At 56.8% G+C, this 15,504-nt stretch overlaps 1 long non-coding RNA gene across 1 annotated transcript; it reads left to right on the plus strand.

Annotated features, from left to right (window-relative positions):
- Nucleotides 1-8,965: 8,965 nt before the first annotated feature.
- LOC123276377 (uncharacterized) lies at nt 8,966-15,409 on the plus strand. The gene is made up of 3 exons (XR_006512794.2): nt 8,966-9,289; nt 9,724-9,857; nt 12,173-15,409. It is a non-coding gene; the product is annotated as an uncharacterized lncRNA (long non-coding RNA).
- The last annotated feature ends 95 nt before the right edge of the window (nt 15,410-15,504 follow it).

Below are 15,504 nucleotides of genomic sequence, written 5' to 3' on the forward strand. Positions count from 1 at the left end.
ATAAAAGGCTGGAGGGTGTAAATACCATACAAACCTTCTGGAGCTCTGGCACCACCCGGGAACTGGGACAAGTGTTGCTTTACATTAGACTTCAATGAATCAAGGGAGAGTGTTGTAATCTCTGGTGGGATGACCACTAACAATAGTAAAGGCAGTTTACCTAACAAGCTAATGGTGGAGGAAGTGAAGTACTAACATTCCCTTGATTCATCCAAAAGGAAGCAAGAAAGGAAAGGAGGGCCTAGAACAAGTGGGACAAACATAAACCCCAGAGCACAATAGTGCATTAAAACCCTAACAGATCAGTAATTAGATTAAATGTAAATGGATTAAAGACGCAAGTTCAAAGACAAAAATTCTCAGACTTGATTTTTTAAAAGACCAAACTATATGCGCCTTGTAATATCACACAATGTTGAATGTGAAAGCATGGAAAGCAGCACAGGTTTATTTCTGGCTCATGTGCGGGCCCTGGGGACTGGGGGAGTTGGGGGGCGTGACTCGGCCTTGCTCCTCCAAAGTGCTGCTGAGTCTCACACGGGCCACTCCCGCTCGGTGCTTCCTCCAGGACGTGGCAGGCATCTTCTGCTCACATTTCATCACGAAGGTATGTCACCTCAAGGGGATGGGGAAGCGCAGCACCCATGTGTTCAGAAGGAGGAGGAGAAGAATCGACCACATACACAGTGGGGTGCAGCAGGACACAGTGGGGTGCAGCGGGACACAGTGGGGTGCAGGGGACACAGTGGGGTGCAGCGGGACACAGTGGGGTGCAGCGGGACACAGTGGGGTGCAGCGGGACACAGTGGGGTGCAGTGGGACACAGTGGGGTACAGCGGGACACAGTGGGGTGCAGTGGGACACAGTGGGGTGCAGGGGACACAGTGGGGTGCAGCGGGACACAGTGGGGTGCAGGGGACACAGTGGGGTGCAGCAGGACACAGTGGGCACAGAGGAACACAGTGGGGTGCAGCGGGACACAGTGGGGTCCAGCCTTCCAACTCTGATCTCCACCCTCTTAGACAGTGGCTGGCTGTTTTGCTGTTTTCCTTTTGTGAGAGCCAGAGAGAGACGCACACCCATAAGGTTAACTCCTACAGCAGCAGAGCTCCCCTGCTCCGCTGGCCAGGTGTTGGCTGCCACCAGGCGCGAAGAAGCTCCCTTCTGAGGGTTCATTCAACCTCGTCAGCTTGGGCCGGGTCACAGGTAAAGGAAGTCGGGGGCCAGAGAGAGGCAGATGACGCAGGAAGCTGGGGGAGCAGGCCTGACAGGCCCCAGCACCCCAGGAGCAGCTCATCACGCGTCTTGAAGGACCTTGCTGCCCCCATACTTCCAAAGGCTGCTGTCCAGTCCTGCTGTCGGCTGAGCTCACCGCCACGCCGTCCTGGCAGGTGCTGATCCAGTGGTGAGAGGGCAGCACGTGGCGACCAAGGTCACGCCTTCAGGCAAGTGTGGCTGTGCCTTCTGCTTTCTTCTGCGGCCACAGGCCATATCATATCACCAGGGCTTTCAAATTTGGATGAGAAGATGGCAGCTTCAGCTTAGGACACTGATCTAATGCACTTGTGGAAGATTCCAGGTGCTACAGAACTTTAGAAATGTCCCCCAGGCAGCAAGGTGTACGTATCAGAAGCTCAGAAGGAAGCTTGGCCTAGAGATACAGCTGTAAGAGTCGTGTCCGTCATCTACGGCTGAGTAACAAACAACCCCCAGCTTGCTGTGTAACAACCACGTTATCGTGCACACCTGAGAGCCCGAGTTCCGATGGAGCCCAGCGCAGAGAGCCTGTGTCTGTCTGAGATGCCTGGAACCTCAGCTGGAAAGACTCAAACATCCAGGGTGACCTGAATGACGAGGCCAGAATCAGCCCGAAGCACCTTCCCCCGACCTGGGCTGGGTGCCCCAGCGGGGTCTGCCATCTGAGCACCTGCCATGTGGATCCCCACAGGCCTTACGTCTCCTACAGATGGTGGCTGAGTTCCAAGAAGGAATGTCCCACGAGAGCGTCAGAAAGCGAGTGTTCCAAGGGACTAGACAGAAGCTGCCCGCCTTTTCTGTCCTCGTCTCGGAAGTCATGAGATGTCACTTCCGCACTCTGTTGATGACAAAGGAGTCCCTAAGGCCAGCCCAGATTTACAGGGAGGGGAATTAGACCTCAGGTCTTGATGGAGGGCAGCTGGTCCACACTCCAGAAGCGCACGTAGGAAGGGATGGGAGACGTTGGTGTGGCCGGCGTTGGCTCCCGGAGTCACCAGCATATGGCAGTATTCAGAATCAGGGAATTGACATGTAGAGGGAGAAGAATGTCGGCAGGGCAGAGGGAGAGAAATGACACACGGGACGGGGAGACAGCGTCGCAGGATGGAAGGGCGGGAGCGTCCGGAGTCTCCACAGCACCCCCAGGGGCGTGAGTCTCCAGCCCACCTGCTAGTCCTACAAGGGACTGTGTGGACTTCTCAGTTCCCCGCCAGTCTGGGAAGGGCTATAGAAAGGGGTTCTGAATGTCTAAGATTTTGTATTACTGCCATCAGAATGCCGTTTAAGTTCTAGTTAGGGTGGAGCGGAGGAGGACCCGGAGGGAAGTGTTCCCCGAAATGGAAGAAGCGCTGAGCTAAGAGTTTCACGTGTGGCTCCCAATGCCAGAGCTGACACTAGGATGGTGTGACCTCCACAGAGTCGTTGCAAGGAAGACAGAAAGCCAGGCCACTTCCTGGGGGCTCGCGCTCCGCTGCTGACCCTACTCCCTCCCCCACAAACACAGACCCACCTTGAGGACCCTGGGGGCCCCTTGGGTACAGGCCCTACTGCCCTCTGGAGAGACCCCACCCCCAGCCTCCATGTGCCCTCACCTGCACTCACGCACACACTCACCCTCACACACTCAAGTTCACAAACACACACTCACACCCAGTCTTCCAAACAGACGTGACAGTGGCTCTTGCTCCACAGACACGGGAGCCTTTTGAAGATCAAGGGACGAGCAAGGGAGAGTGAGGGCCTGATGCTTCTCCATCCGGACACCCCTGCTCTTGGAGCCCAGGACCCTTACTGCGGTGGACGGGGAGGGCGGCCCTGCAGAAACCTCTCGCGAAGCTCGTTAGGAAAGGCAGCCAGGAGCTCCCAGCCCGGGGGCAGCCTCTGTCTTCCTGGCTCTGGTGGGCTGTGTCCCTGGAATGCGTGGTGGAGGAAGGAGGTATGGGAATGCCACCTCTCTCCCTCCCTCCCGATGGCGGGAGGAGGCACCCGGTGCTCAGGGAGCAGGGTCACACTGCCGGGCACCTCGGCACACCTCCAGCCTCTCTGTGCTGCCCGTCTCTTATTTGGGGCCCGCCTCAGTTCCCACGTCTGTAAAATGGGAATTTTGACATCATAAACCTTCAAAGGTTATTTTCAGAGAATCCCACGACAGTGTCACAAAAGCATTTTGTGAACTGTTAATGTACACATTGTAAAATATTGTGTTGTTAAAAAACACATTTTCTGTTAATGGAGAGGAAAGATGACATTCTAAACTGTGGGTGTGAGCTCAGGAGACCTTCAAACACGACATGGCAAAGGTTTCTGTGGCCTCAGGAAGCGGAGAGAGGACAGCGAGCACGAGGCCCTGGCGTCGGGGTGGTGGCACAAAGGAACAGTGGATCGTTCGGCGGCACCACGGTCCCCGCCCCCCCGGCCCACGCAGCTCTGCAGAGGCCAGCAGAGCCAGAGCTGGTCCCTCTCGTCCTGCCTTCCCCTCCAAACCGTTTCCAGGAAAGGCACTGTTGCCATGGGAACTCACGTCCAATTATTCTACTTGCAGAAAAATCACTTATCAGCCAACTTGGCTGGAACACATCGCTTCTGCAGAGCAGACACTGCTTCTCGGTTTTGTCCTCGCCCATGACCAGATCTTGGAGTGAAGAAGTGGAAAAGCAGGCCCGGGACTCAGGTCACAAGAGGGGTGGTCTTTGGCCCAGAGGTGGCAGGTGGTAGGGGAGAGAAGCAAGCCCTTTAACAAACCACAGGTGGGCTCCCCAGTGTCTGCAAGTTCATGGACAAGGTGGAGCCTCCTGAAGGTGCTAAGGGACCTCAGGGTGGGGAAGGCCTGAGGCCGTCGATTCCACTCAACCAGCACTACTGAGCACCCGCTCTGGGCCCAGCTCTGCCAGACGCTGGGCATGCAGAGACCCTGCCAACACCTCTTTATATCTCTGGAGGGGGTGGTCAGAATCCAGAGAGGGGTGGAGACCAGTGAGCAGATCGATAACAGTAAGTGATAAGGACGACAACAATAGCATATGTGGAGGGTAGTAAGAAGTAGCTCAAGGGTGGAGAGAGAATGGGGGAAGGTAACTCGGAGGCTGGGTTTTGATGTATGAGTAGGAGATTGCCCGATAGACAAATGGTGAGGATGTCTGCTTGGGGCAGAGAAACACGACTAAGGAGTGGAGTCATGGAGCCACAAAGTGCATGATGAGAACAACAGGTTGGTGAGCACAGCCCCAGCGGGGAGCACCAACGAGGAGGAAGAGAGATGGGGCAGGGCAGGATTATGGGATGGGAAGCCACCCATGTGCTGCAGGGAGTGTGGCCTTTGGCCTGTATGCAGAGGGAAGCACTCAGTCAGATTGGCATTTGGCGAATGAAAGCAGGACAGAAGGCCAGAAGAACAGCCAGGGGGCAGGGGAGGCCCAACTGGTGTCAGCGGCAAAAGGACTAGAAAGAGAGAGAATCAGCAGGCTGAGGTGGAGGGCCAGCACCCAACTCCGCCCCGTTCTCCACCCAGTTCTCAGCTCCCAGGGACAAAGTCTGAGAAAAGCTTAACCAGGAGGGGCAGGTCTGCTGGAAGGAACAAGGTGAGATGGGCGCGTGCACGGAGGGCCCGCAGAGCACCGGGAGGAGCGAGGCGGACGGGTGCTCTGGCCAGACTGCCAGAGTTCCACTCCGGGCCCTGCTGCTTAGTCGCGGCCCATGCGGCCTCCGGCAAGTCACTGAAGCTTTGGGAGACGCAGAGTCCTCCTCTGTGCAATGACACCCACTGCACAGGGTCCTCGGGAGGACTCACTGAGGTCAGCACAAAAGGCACATGGAAGTGTCCCAGGAGGCCAGCTGATCTGAGCTCATGATGCCGAGGGTCCCCGGTCAGGGTCCCCGGTCAAAGTCCCCCGGCAGCCGCTGCAGCACACAGCCCCCATGGGTGCAGTAAAATGAGTTGCCGGGCCCCCCTTTGCAGGCCAATGAGACCATGTGACAGCCTCCAGGAAGACCACCCTTCCCGCCGCCCCTCCTCGGCTAACTGAGGCGCAGCAGGGTTAAGTAAGCAACCAAAGTTACCAAGAGAAGCGTCGGAAGAACAAACCCCTGCCCGTGGGATCCCCAGCTCCCGCCAGCTCCCCGCTGAACACACATCCTCCAGGAGCCTCAGGGAGATGGTGTCGCGGACTGAATTGGAATTCTAGTTCGCTCTCTCCAGCTCAGCGCAAACCCCTTGGTGCCCTGCACACACACAGCACACCCACCACGTGCACGTGCCTGTGCTCATCCCAGCATTTTAGGTTTTACCCCTGGGAGCCTTGGTCCTCCCTCAACTGTCCTCGTGGGCACTTGCTGCAGGAAGCCGCCTGCGTGGCACTTGGACCCTCCTTACCACTCTGGGCATGCTGAGGGGCATCAATCCTGGGGTAGGTGTTCCACTTGCCTGACAAAGCAGGGACCACCCAGGGAGCAACTGTTTCAGGCTGGCTTCTGCCATGTGGGAATTCCTAAAACCCCCGAATATGTGAGATCGTCTCTACCGGCATCTCCCTCCTCCCAGAACAAGGACCTCCCTGCTGACCTCTTGGGGCCTTTCACTGTCAGCCTCTGCTGGGGTTGGCCCCCTGGTTTCCCAGCTGCGGAACTTCCAGGGCCTCGGGCGCTCCGCACAAACCCCCAGCCCGATTTCCCAGACCGGGCCGTGGCCTTCTTGAGAGGCATCCTGGCAGGGAGGGAAATCCTGAACTTTAGGGCTTTACAGACCTGCATTTGGAAACCGCCACTCACCGCTAAGTGACCTTGGACAAGTCAGCCCCCTAGGACAGGTTTCAGGTCTGTCCGGTGGAGGGGATGACACCTCTGTCCCCTCCCCCCATCCTGCCCCAGGGGCTGCAGGAAAGGGGAGCCGAGAGATGCCGCGGAGGGAGCCCAATACACAGCTCCCCCAGCCCCTCCACCAGTGCCCCCGCCCTGCCTCGCTCTGTAGCTCTGCTGAGCATGCCTTCTGGACCAAAAACTGAAGCAGGTGGCTTGACAGAGGATTTTTGTGCTCTTGCTTAGATATGCAAGGGAGTCTGAAAGTCAAAGGGGTCAAAACCAAGGGGTTTGAATGTCAAAATAGTGGGAAATTCAAATTCTGCAGGTGAAGCAGATGTTGAAAGCAGGACTGTCCTGGGAATCCAGACTGACTCCGCTGGACAGACACATGGGTCAGTGCCCCCAGCCCCAAGTGCCAGCCCTCCTGTCTCACCTGGACCGTGACCCTGACACACGACCCTTGACACAGCAACATCCATTGGTGGCTCAGCGTTGAGCCAGTGCCCACAGCAGCCCCACCCTCACCCCAGAAGCAACACGAAGCAATTAATAAGGGCAGACACTAGGGAACGGCCAGACAGAGGGTGCCTGCCGCCCAACAGGTGCCGGGGTCCGGCTATGTCAACGGCCTATGGCTAAAAAAGGAAGAAATCTTCTTGATGGAAAACCATGGCTCGTTTTTGTTTGTTTGTTTTTTAGGGCAACCCTGTTAGTTTCGTGGAAGCATCCCAGCCTCCTCACGATTTCATCAAAAAGCTTTAGGCTATTTCGGTCCACCAGTCCACCTCGAAGTACGTGGCATTATTTCGTGGATATCTATTCCATTCCAAAGAGAATGAATCTCTTCCTTTCTAAAACAATAAAAAGGTGGATAATTAGCATGTAATCGTTAATGGATAATTTTAGAGGGGGTGAGCCGAGTTCATAATCTCATTCTGAATATATTTGCATTTAACTGAACTCTTTTTTCCCTCTCTTCTGTGATTTTTTTGTTGTAACTGTAATTATTTTAATTGAGATCTTCCCTAATGAAAACAAAGAACGTCTGTGGGAGAACCGGCTTCTCAGGAGGCCACGGATGCTGGTGGCGCCCCCTTTCCCAGGTCAGCCTCCAGGTCCCAGGGACCCTCAGCCTCTGGGGGCTCCTGCCCTCCGTGTGGCAGCAAGAGCAGGCAAGTGGGCCGTGTGTGCACACATGTGTGTGTCTGTCTGTCTTCCTTCATTTATTCCCCCTGTTCCAGAAGGACAAAGGGGTACACAGGAAAAATACGGACTTCTGGGCCAAAAGCTCTGGATTTTTATTCCAGTTCTCTACCGTTAACCAGGAGAGTGACCTTGGGCACCTTTCCCTCTCTGTGCCTCAGTTTCCTCCCCTGTGAAATGCCAAGGTTGCTCATGGCCTCTCAAGGCCTCAGTGCATTCAGGCAGTGAACCCCCCTGCCCTGTCCTCAGCAACTCCATCACGGTTGTGAGCGGGTGTTGTTTCGATGTGTTCGACGTGTTCCTGGCTGCTCAGTGGAGGGGATGACACCTCTGCCCCTCCCCCCAGTTCTATGTGCTCGATATGTCACAAGCAAGTCCCGTGTCCTCATCCTCTGAAAGCCACTTTCTAGAAGCTTCCACTGCATGTGGCACACAAAGAGGAGGGTGCTGGCAGGTTCTGCCCTTTGAGTGCTTAACGTCAGGATTCGGAGGAACAGCAGAGGGCTGGCCAGGCAAAGGCTGTGGGTGACAGACGGAGGATGGACTGCCCCCCCCCACCGACCTGTGCAGCTCCTAAACCGTGCAGCCAGCCGTTCCGAGTCCTCAGCCTCTGCCCCCGCCCGTCTTGCTCTGAGTGGCAGCCTGTCCTCTGCCCCAGGTGCCAGCCCTCCTGTCTCACCTGGACCGTGACCCTGACACATGACCCGGTATGTGTCCCCGGCACGTAGGCCACTTAATTCTGCCTCGGCAGCTGCCTGCTTCTCATCTCTCCTGTTCCTAACCACAGTCCCCATGTTGCTGAGTTGGCTTCACTCAGGACCCAACCGCTGATTTCTTCCCCCAACCCCCAAGCTGCTCACGGACCCCCAATTCTTGGAGGTACCTCTCATCCGATGGGTATAATGATCCATTATATGGATGCCCACTGGCCTCCTCAAGTCTCCTCCTCTGGCAAGTGCAGAGCACAGGTGAGCATGGAGGCTCCTCCAGACCGGTCCGGGCACCAGCCTCCCAGGACCTCCCGGGCCGGGCATTTCCATGCTTCTGTCTAACGGGATGAGAGCTGCTGTGCAAAGGCATGAAGGAAGCGCCCAGGAAGCCCAGAGGGAGGCCAGTGGTCTACCAGCGAGGCAGCCCCGAGGGGCTCCCAGGACCCTGCTCAGCAAGCTGCCAGCTCTGGGACACACATCATAGGTCTACCACCCTTGGGTCTGGAGTCCTAGATGCGTCAAACGCAGCAAGTACAGTGAGATGTGTCTGCCCAAAGAAACGTCCCCTCCCCAACACAAAGCCGGGCTGTGCCTGTGACCCGGCTCTCCGCCTCACCAGCGGGGCCCAGCTGCCCCGCCCTGTGGTCGGCAGGACCTTCCTGGCCAGTGCCTGGGAGAGAACAGTGACCTTCACAGAATGCAAACTGTAGTCTAGGCCACAATGTGGCCATCTGCAGGGCTGGCAGGGCTCAGGTCTGCAGGGGACACAGGTGGCCAGCAGGGCCAGCTGACCCGTCTCTGGAAGGACTGGGCCCAAGGTCCGCCCCGCCACCCACCCAGCCCGGCACCAGCGGGGCACCTCTCGGGAGCCAGGCCCCCTCTCCCTCCCTGGCCACAAGCCTTTCCTCCCAGGGGTGCTGAGTGGCTCGGGGAGGAAACTCCGCCCTGATTTTTCATTGTTTTTACAGAAAAGTTAGTTTCTGCCAAGAGGGAAAAATTAAAATGGGAACAGCCTTTCCGCTCTCCTCTGGGAATTGTTATTTTCTTCATTAAACTCTCTGAGCTGGCCTGGCCTGGCCTGGCCTGGTCGGCCACCAATCCTGGGCCTGGCAAGTTCCTTCTCCTCCTTGGCTGAGGAAGGCCTCCCCTGGTGCCCAGAAGGCCCAGGGCCCCCCAGCTCTTTGGATCAGAGGCAAGAAGGAGGGGGGAGCAGCCAGGAGGGTCCATGAGCGGGAGGGGAGGAACAAGGCGCCAGGAGCCCAGAGCGGCAGGCCGTGACCCTCCAGACCGCCCACCGCGAGACCATCGCCTCTCTGCGCACTCAGGTTAGGGTTCCGATTCTGAAAACCCGTCAGTGAGTTTCTGCAGCCCCCCAGGGCCCCAGCGGTGGAGCAGGTCCCTCTTTCCTGAAGTCTATACCCCCACCCACTCCCTGGAGAAGCCCAGTACATCCCTGCTCCCAGCGCCAGCTGCTCAGCTCAGCATCAAACCGTCTGGGCTGTGGGTAGTGACACTCCCCTCCCGGTCCCTGACTCACATGCTGGGGGAGAGCAGGGAGCAGCTCCTGGAGGTGGGCCCCCCTCTGCCCCCTTCCTGGAAGGCCCCAGGGAATGGGGTTTGATCCCTGCCCCAGCTGGTGGCTGGATTGCTGCTCCCTGCCCGAGCCCAGGCCCTCCCAGCCCAGTGCAGCCGGGCTCTCTGTCTGTCTGTCCCAGCCAGGCCGTGTCTTTAATTGGTCTCCGCTGCTTGGGGATATCAGGTGACGGGGCTGGGCAGGCACCGGGGCCAACACAACCTGAAATGATGGTGCCTCACATGCTAAGAGGAGAGGAAGGAGAAGACATCGCCGCCTCCAGAGAACGCCAGGGAATAATGAGACAAAGGCTGGCATGGGTATGACTGTCTATAAGGGCGATGGGGAGGGCGTGGGCTCAAGGGATGCCAGCGGTGGCCACATGCCTGCAACGCTTCCCCCTTCAGGGCTTAGTGATCTGACTTCCCACCCCCAGCACGTGTGTCTCTTTCTTGGCTGTGAGCACAGCAGAGCAGAAGTGCCAGGGAGTCAACACCCTCCCCCAAAGCAGCCCACAGTCAAAACCCAACCAGATTGGGTGGGGACACAGCCGAGGCCCCTCACTCTAGGGGGAGACGCCCCTGGAGCCCACATTCCACACTGTCTCCCACAAGCCCCACTCGTTCCCCACTGTCCTGCCGATGCTCCCTGGCATCACCTCCCAAATAAACCACTCAAGTCCCTGAGTCAGGGTTTGCCTCAGATGGGACCCGAAATAAGATGAAGGGAAAGACGATGCCATGAATGCCCCGTTTCTTGCTCCCATTCACACAAATCACACACATCAGGAAACTGGTCAGTGCTCTGAGGCAACAGCAATGGGACTGCCTAGGAAAGCTGATGCCCTCCTGGGCTCTATTACTAAAAGTATTGTCTCCTGAAGAAGGGAGGTGATAGTAACTCACTTTCCTCCATCCTGGCCTGACATCTCTATTATTTAGTTTTGGGTTGGTGGGGGGTGCTGTACAGAGACTAAATCAAACCATGTGAACTAACTAGGAGGAGAAAGGAACTTGTACTCAAGATCCTCAGAAATGGGCAGGACTGGAGAACACGGACTCAGGAAGACAAAGCCTTTCTCTGAGAATTTTGAAGGGCTGTGCTGCTACAAAGAAAATAGACTTGTTCTGTGTGGCCCCAAGTGACGAAATTAAGACGAATGGCTGCTAGCTCGGGAAATATAGATTTTCAGTCTTGTAGATGAGAAAATATTGTAGTGGTCCTAAGTGTCTCAAGGTGGCGTCAGCTGCCATTGAAAAGTATTGAGCTCCCTGTCACTGGAGGCATTCAAACACTGGAAAACCAATTGTGGGGGATGTTACAGAGAGGGACAAGACCAAGACTCTGGGGGTCCCTCCTGCGAGTTTCTAATTGGCACCATGGATCCACTAGTGGATGATGCCCCTTTGATCAGATATTTGATCATATTGGTGGAACATTGATTCAGACGGGAGGCTGGGCACGGCCCGCAGCAGCCTCGGCCTCTCTATCGGCAGATTCCTGGCCCATCCCCCCCAGCAGGCAGCCTGCCCTCCTCCCTTGCTCCTCGAGCTCTCTCTGGGGAGTCTCAGCGCCCCCTTGACTCCCACGCTGAGCAGCTTATCAGAGCTGCGTCCTACACAAAAGTCTCCACGAGGAAGTCTGTGAAATAGCATTTTCTTCTTTTTGCGGCACTTGGAGTTTAGTCGAGTCCCCCCGTGATTCAGGGTCCCTGCCAGGCTGGCATGCCCCGGACTCTGAGACCAGATGACCTTCTGCTGCCCACTGCACCCCCAGGCTGACCGGGGAGCTGCCCGGCCGCGGCCCTGCCCGCTCCGACCCGCCCTCCTGATCTCGGGAGGCATCGGCCCCAGTCGGACTCTCCGAGCAAACCTCCTGGGCCCCTTCGGAAAATGACACAGGATGGTCAAGCTTCCGCCATGACCTACGGCCCTCCCTACCCTGGGACCCACGAGGTGTTCCTGCTCCGGGCTCTGGGACGTTAGGAAAGGAGAGGCCGCTGCCCGGTGCTCCTCCAGCTCCTCTTCCTGCCCCTGGAAGAACGGAAGCTGCCGGGTCCCGGCCGCAGCGTCAGCTCTCCTGGCTGCTGAGCCGGGGGCCTCTCTCAACACAGTCCCAGTCTCCCCGAGCCCCCTGGCCAGCTGAGCTCTCCCCAGGTGTGTCCCCCACTGCACAGGGACCAGGCGGGAGAAGGCTTGCAGGGCCAGAGAAGACGAGATGAGGATTAAGTAGCAGCTGCTCTCCGCCTCTTTAAGGAAAAGAGGAGTACAGGAAGGTGGTCCTGGTGCCCCGCTTCTCCTGCCAGCCCCTCCCGTCCTCCTGCCGTCCAGGGCAACTCCATTCCCCAATGCCGCCCTGAGCCCCACACGCCCCAGCCCTTCCTCCCAGGGGCCACAGGCCTCCAGGGCCCCATTTCTTCCTCGCATTTCCCTTAGCTGGAGGGCTGTCCCGTTAACTGGCCAGGCGCACGTCAGGGAAAACCATGAAAGACTTCGAAATGGGCAGAAAAGATTCACGGACGTGCTGTCTGGCACATCTTTTGGGGTTACTTTCGCCTTGCATAGTTTTTGAGCTATTCTGCCGCTCTGCAAGTTGTAGAAAACCCCTAATAAAGCATAATGATCCTTGTCCGCAGAAACGCAAGCGACATGTCCGGCGGAACGCTCTCGACTCTGCCCCATGGATTGTGGCCAGTTCTGCGAGTTTGGAAACGCGCTCCCGCATTCCTGCCTGCCATGGACGTGAGGCTCCTGGAACCAGTTGTAACACCGTCCTGACATCTTCATTCATTAACGAGCTAGATAAAATCTTTGACACGTCTTCATTTTGCGTTTGCACAGAGTCATGAGCTCAGCTTTTATCAAAACTGTCCTTGAACAAGTGTGGGTCTCTAAGCCGTGGAAGTTCAAACTCTGTGGGCATGATTTGGAGGGTGGGACACATAAGGGCGTCTGCCCTGGAAAGGAGTGTCTGTCCCGGTATCCCTCCTCAGGCCGCGGTCCCCCAAGCCCTCTCTGGTCCTGCCCATTTTACTTTGTGGCTGACTCAGAAGTGCCCCAGGGCTCTGCCTTTAAGAACTGGGCCAAGACTACCCCCCACCCCATCTCTGCAGTTGCTGAGTGACACTTAGGCCCCCACTGCTGCTGTGGCTAAGACCACCTTTCCCCTGAAATGACTCCTGGCACTTACTGTGTACGTGGCTTATGGGATGGTGTCTCCTTGAGGGCCAGGCCTGTGGCATGTGTGTGTCGGGCGGTGTGCTGGACACTCCCTCATGATCAACGTCATTACTTGGAGACGCTGGGTGCTCCCAGCAGGACCACGCAGGAGACAGGAAGGCTCCTGGTCCTAGTTACGCCAAAAAGTGGGTGTCACAGGGAGATCTCTGGCCTCAGTGTTAAGACAGCGCTCGAGACTTGTTTGACAAAAATGTTCGGATCATGGCGGAAATAAAGTGAAGGGCCCAGTGTGGATGAGAATGTGGATTGAAACCCTCATACACGGCTGTGAACGTAAAATGGTGCAGCTGCTTTGGAAAACTGCAGTCTGCCACTTCCTCAAACAATTAAACATAGAATTACTATTTGACCAACAATTCAACTCCCAAGGGAAATGAAAATATTATTGTCAAACAAAAACTAGTCCACAGATGTTTATAGCAGCGTTATTCACAATAGGCCAAAGGTGGAAACAGCACAATGTCCATCAACCAACGAATGGATAAACACAATGTAGTACCCATGCACGGGAATATTACTCAGTCAAGGAAAATAAGGAAGCACTGATGCACGCTACGACCTAGATGAACCTTGAAAACATTAGGCTCAGTGAAGAGCCAGACACAAAAGGCCACACAGCGTATGAACCCATTTATATGAAATGTCCAGAACAGGCAAATCCACAGAGACAGAAAGTAGATTAGTGGTTACCATGGACTAAGGAGGGGACAGGGATGAGGGATAGAGCAGAGGCAGCTAACGGGTACAAGGCTTCTTTTTGGGGAAATGAAAATGCTCTAAAGTTGACTGTGCTGATGATTGCAGAAAGCTGTGAATCAGCCACAATCCACTGAACTGTGAAATGTCAAGGGGCGAGTGGCACGGTTCACTACTTTGCTGGGCTATCGTAACAAAATGCCTCAGCCTGGCTGGATGAAACACCGCTCTGGAGGCTGCAGCCGAGATGCAGGTGCGGGCAGGCCGGTCTCTCGCCAGGCCTCTCTCCTCGGCTCACAGCTGCCACCTCCTCGCCGTGTCCTCCGTCTGCGCACACGCAGCCCTGTTGTCTCTCTGTGTGCCCGAATTTCCTCTTCTTAGTAAAGACACCAGTCGCGTTGCACGAGGGCCACCCTCACGGCCGCATTTTCACCTCCTCACCTCTTTAAAGGTCCTCCCCCCAAATGCAGTGCATTCCCAGGCACTCAGGGTTAGGGCTTCAGCATACGGATTCGGGCACGGAACTCAGCCCACGACACATGTGTGCCTTATGTCTCAATAAAGCTGTTTCTAAACAGCAACAAAGAGTGAAGGATCCCTACAGCCTTTGCCAAAGAAGGGGGTCGGCCTCGTCTCCACAGGAGGCCACAGTTTAACCTCCTTATTTCTCTGGATGCTGAATCAGAGGGTGACTCTCCCAGCTGCCCACCCTCAAAGCAGGCACAGCCGGCCACAGGCAGAGAGAGATGCCGGAATCTGACACACAGGTCTTCCCCCTAGCTGACAGGTGGAAACGATGGGGCTGAGGTGTCTCCAGGAGCCACCGCCCCTGGCAAGGTGACAGGTGTCCATGCAAACGTCTGCGGACACTCACTGAGCTCTGCTGTGGGAGGTCCCAGAAGCAGGGCATGGCGTTGGCACAGGCCACCGGCACCCCGCCCTGAGCTCGGGCAGCTCCCTGCCTGGAAGGCTGACCGCGTCCCAGGCGTGAGCGTGAGCGAGGAAGCTGGGGTGAGCACACGGCGGAGGGACCTGTCCTCTCCTCTCCCGCGGCCCCCCAGGGCTCCGCAGAGGCCACCAGAGTGCAGAGCAGAGGGGGCTCCCCGGCAGCACGGGGACTCTGAGGCAAGCCCCAGAGGGCTCGGCGCCCTCTCCAAAGGACCCTCATCCACGCCTGCCTGTCGGAGCCTGCAGCCCCGCATGACCGCACAGAGGGCGAGGGCCTCAATTCGGGCTGCCTCTGCTGTACTATGAGTCATTCTCCTTGGCAACACCTCGCCTGGCACCGCCAGAGCCCCCTGGGTGCTACCTAATTAGTGTAAACACAGGAGCGAGCTCACCTGTTAGCAGGCGGCTGCGTTCAATCATTAAAGGTGATGAAAGCCTTCCTGAGAGCTCCTCCGGACGCAGCTCAACTTTCTCCCTGCGAGTCTGGTCTCAGGGCCAAGAGAAGCATAATGAGGTGAGAGTCTGGTGAATTTGGACGGAGGAAGAAAAAGCAACTTTCTCTCCCCTCCAGTGGGCTCTGTGGCAATGGCTGGTCAAGAGGAAATCTTGGCCTGGATGGCGGGAGGCAAGAGATGTGGACCCGGTTACATCCGGCTACTGGGTGTCCTGGGAGCCTAGGACTCCTGGCGTGTCCACAGGTCGGCAACCCCGGGCAGACTCTCATCCGGGAGCCTCTAGAACACCAGCCTTGGGGCAGGGCGGGTCCTGGGAGCCAGGAGGCAACTTCTAGGCCCTGCTGCGGCACCGATCAGCTCGGGCCCTCTGGAAAGTCACCGCATTCATTCATCTGTTCAACAAACTCTCCAAGATTCCAAACAGAGATTCTCTCTCATCAGCAAATCCTCGTGCTCTGGCCTTCTGCATTTATCCGGAATCCGCCACTTCCTGTCTTCTCCAACCTGTCACTGTGGTCCAGACATTAGATCACCGTAGACTAACGCAGCCGCCTCCCTGTGCTTGCCCCTTGCCCCCACCCCGACGCGCGCACACACCCACACACGCAACACAGCACACACATGCACAC

Source organism: Equus asinus, chromosome 13 (genome assembly GCF_041296235.1).
Source record: "Equus asinus isolate D_3611 breed Donkey chromosome 13, EquAss-T2T_v2, whole genome shotgun sequence".
NCBI lineage: Eukaryota > Metazoa > Chordata > Mammalia > Perissodactyla > Equidae > Equus > Equus asinus.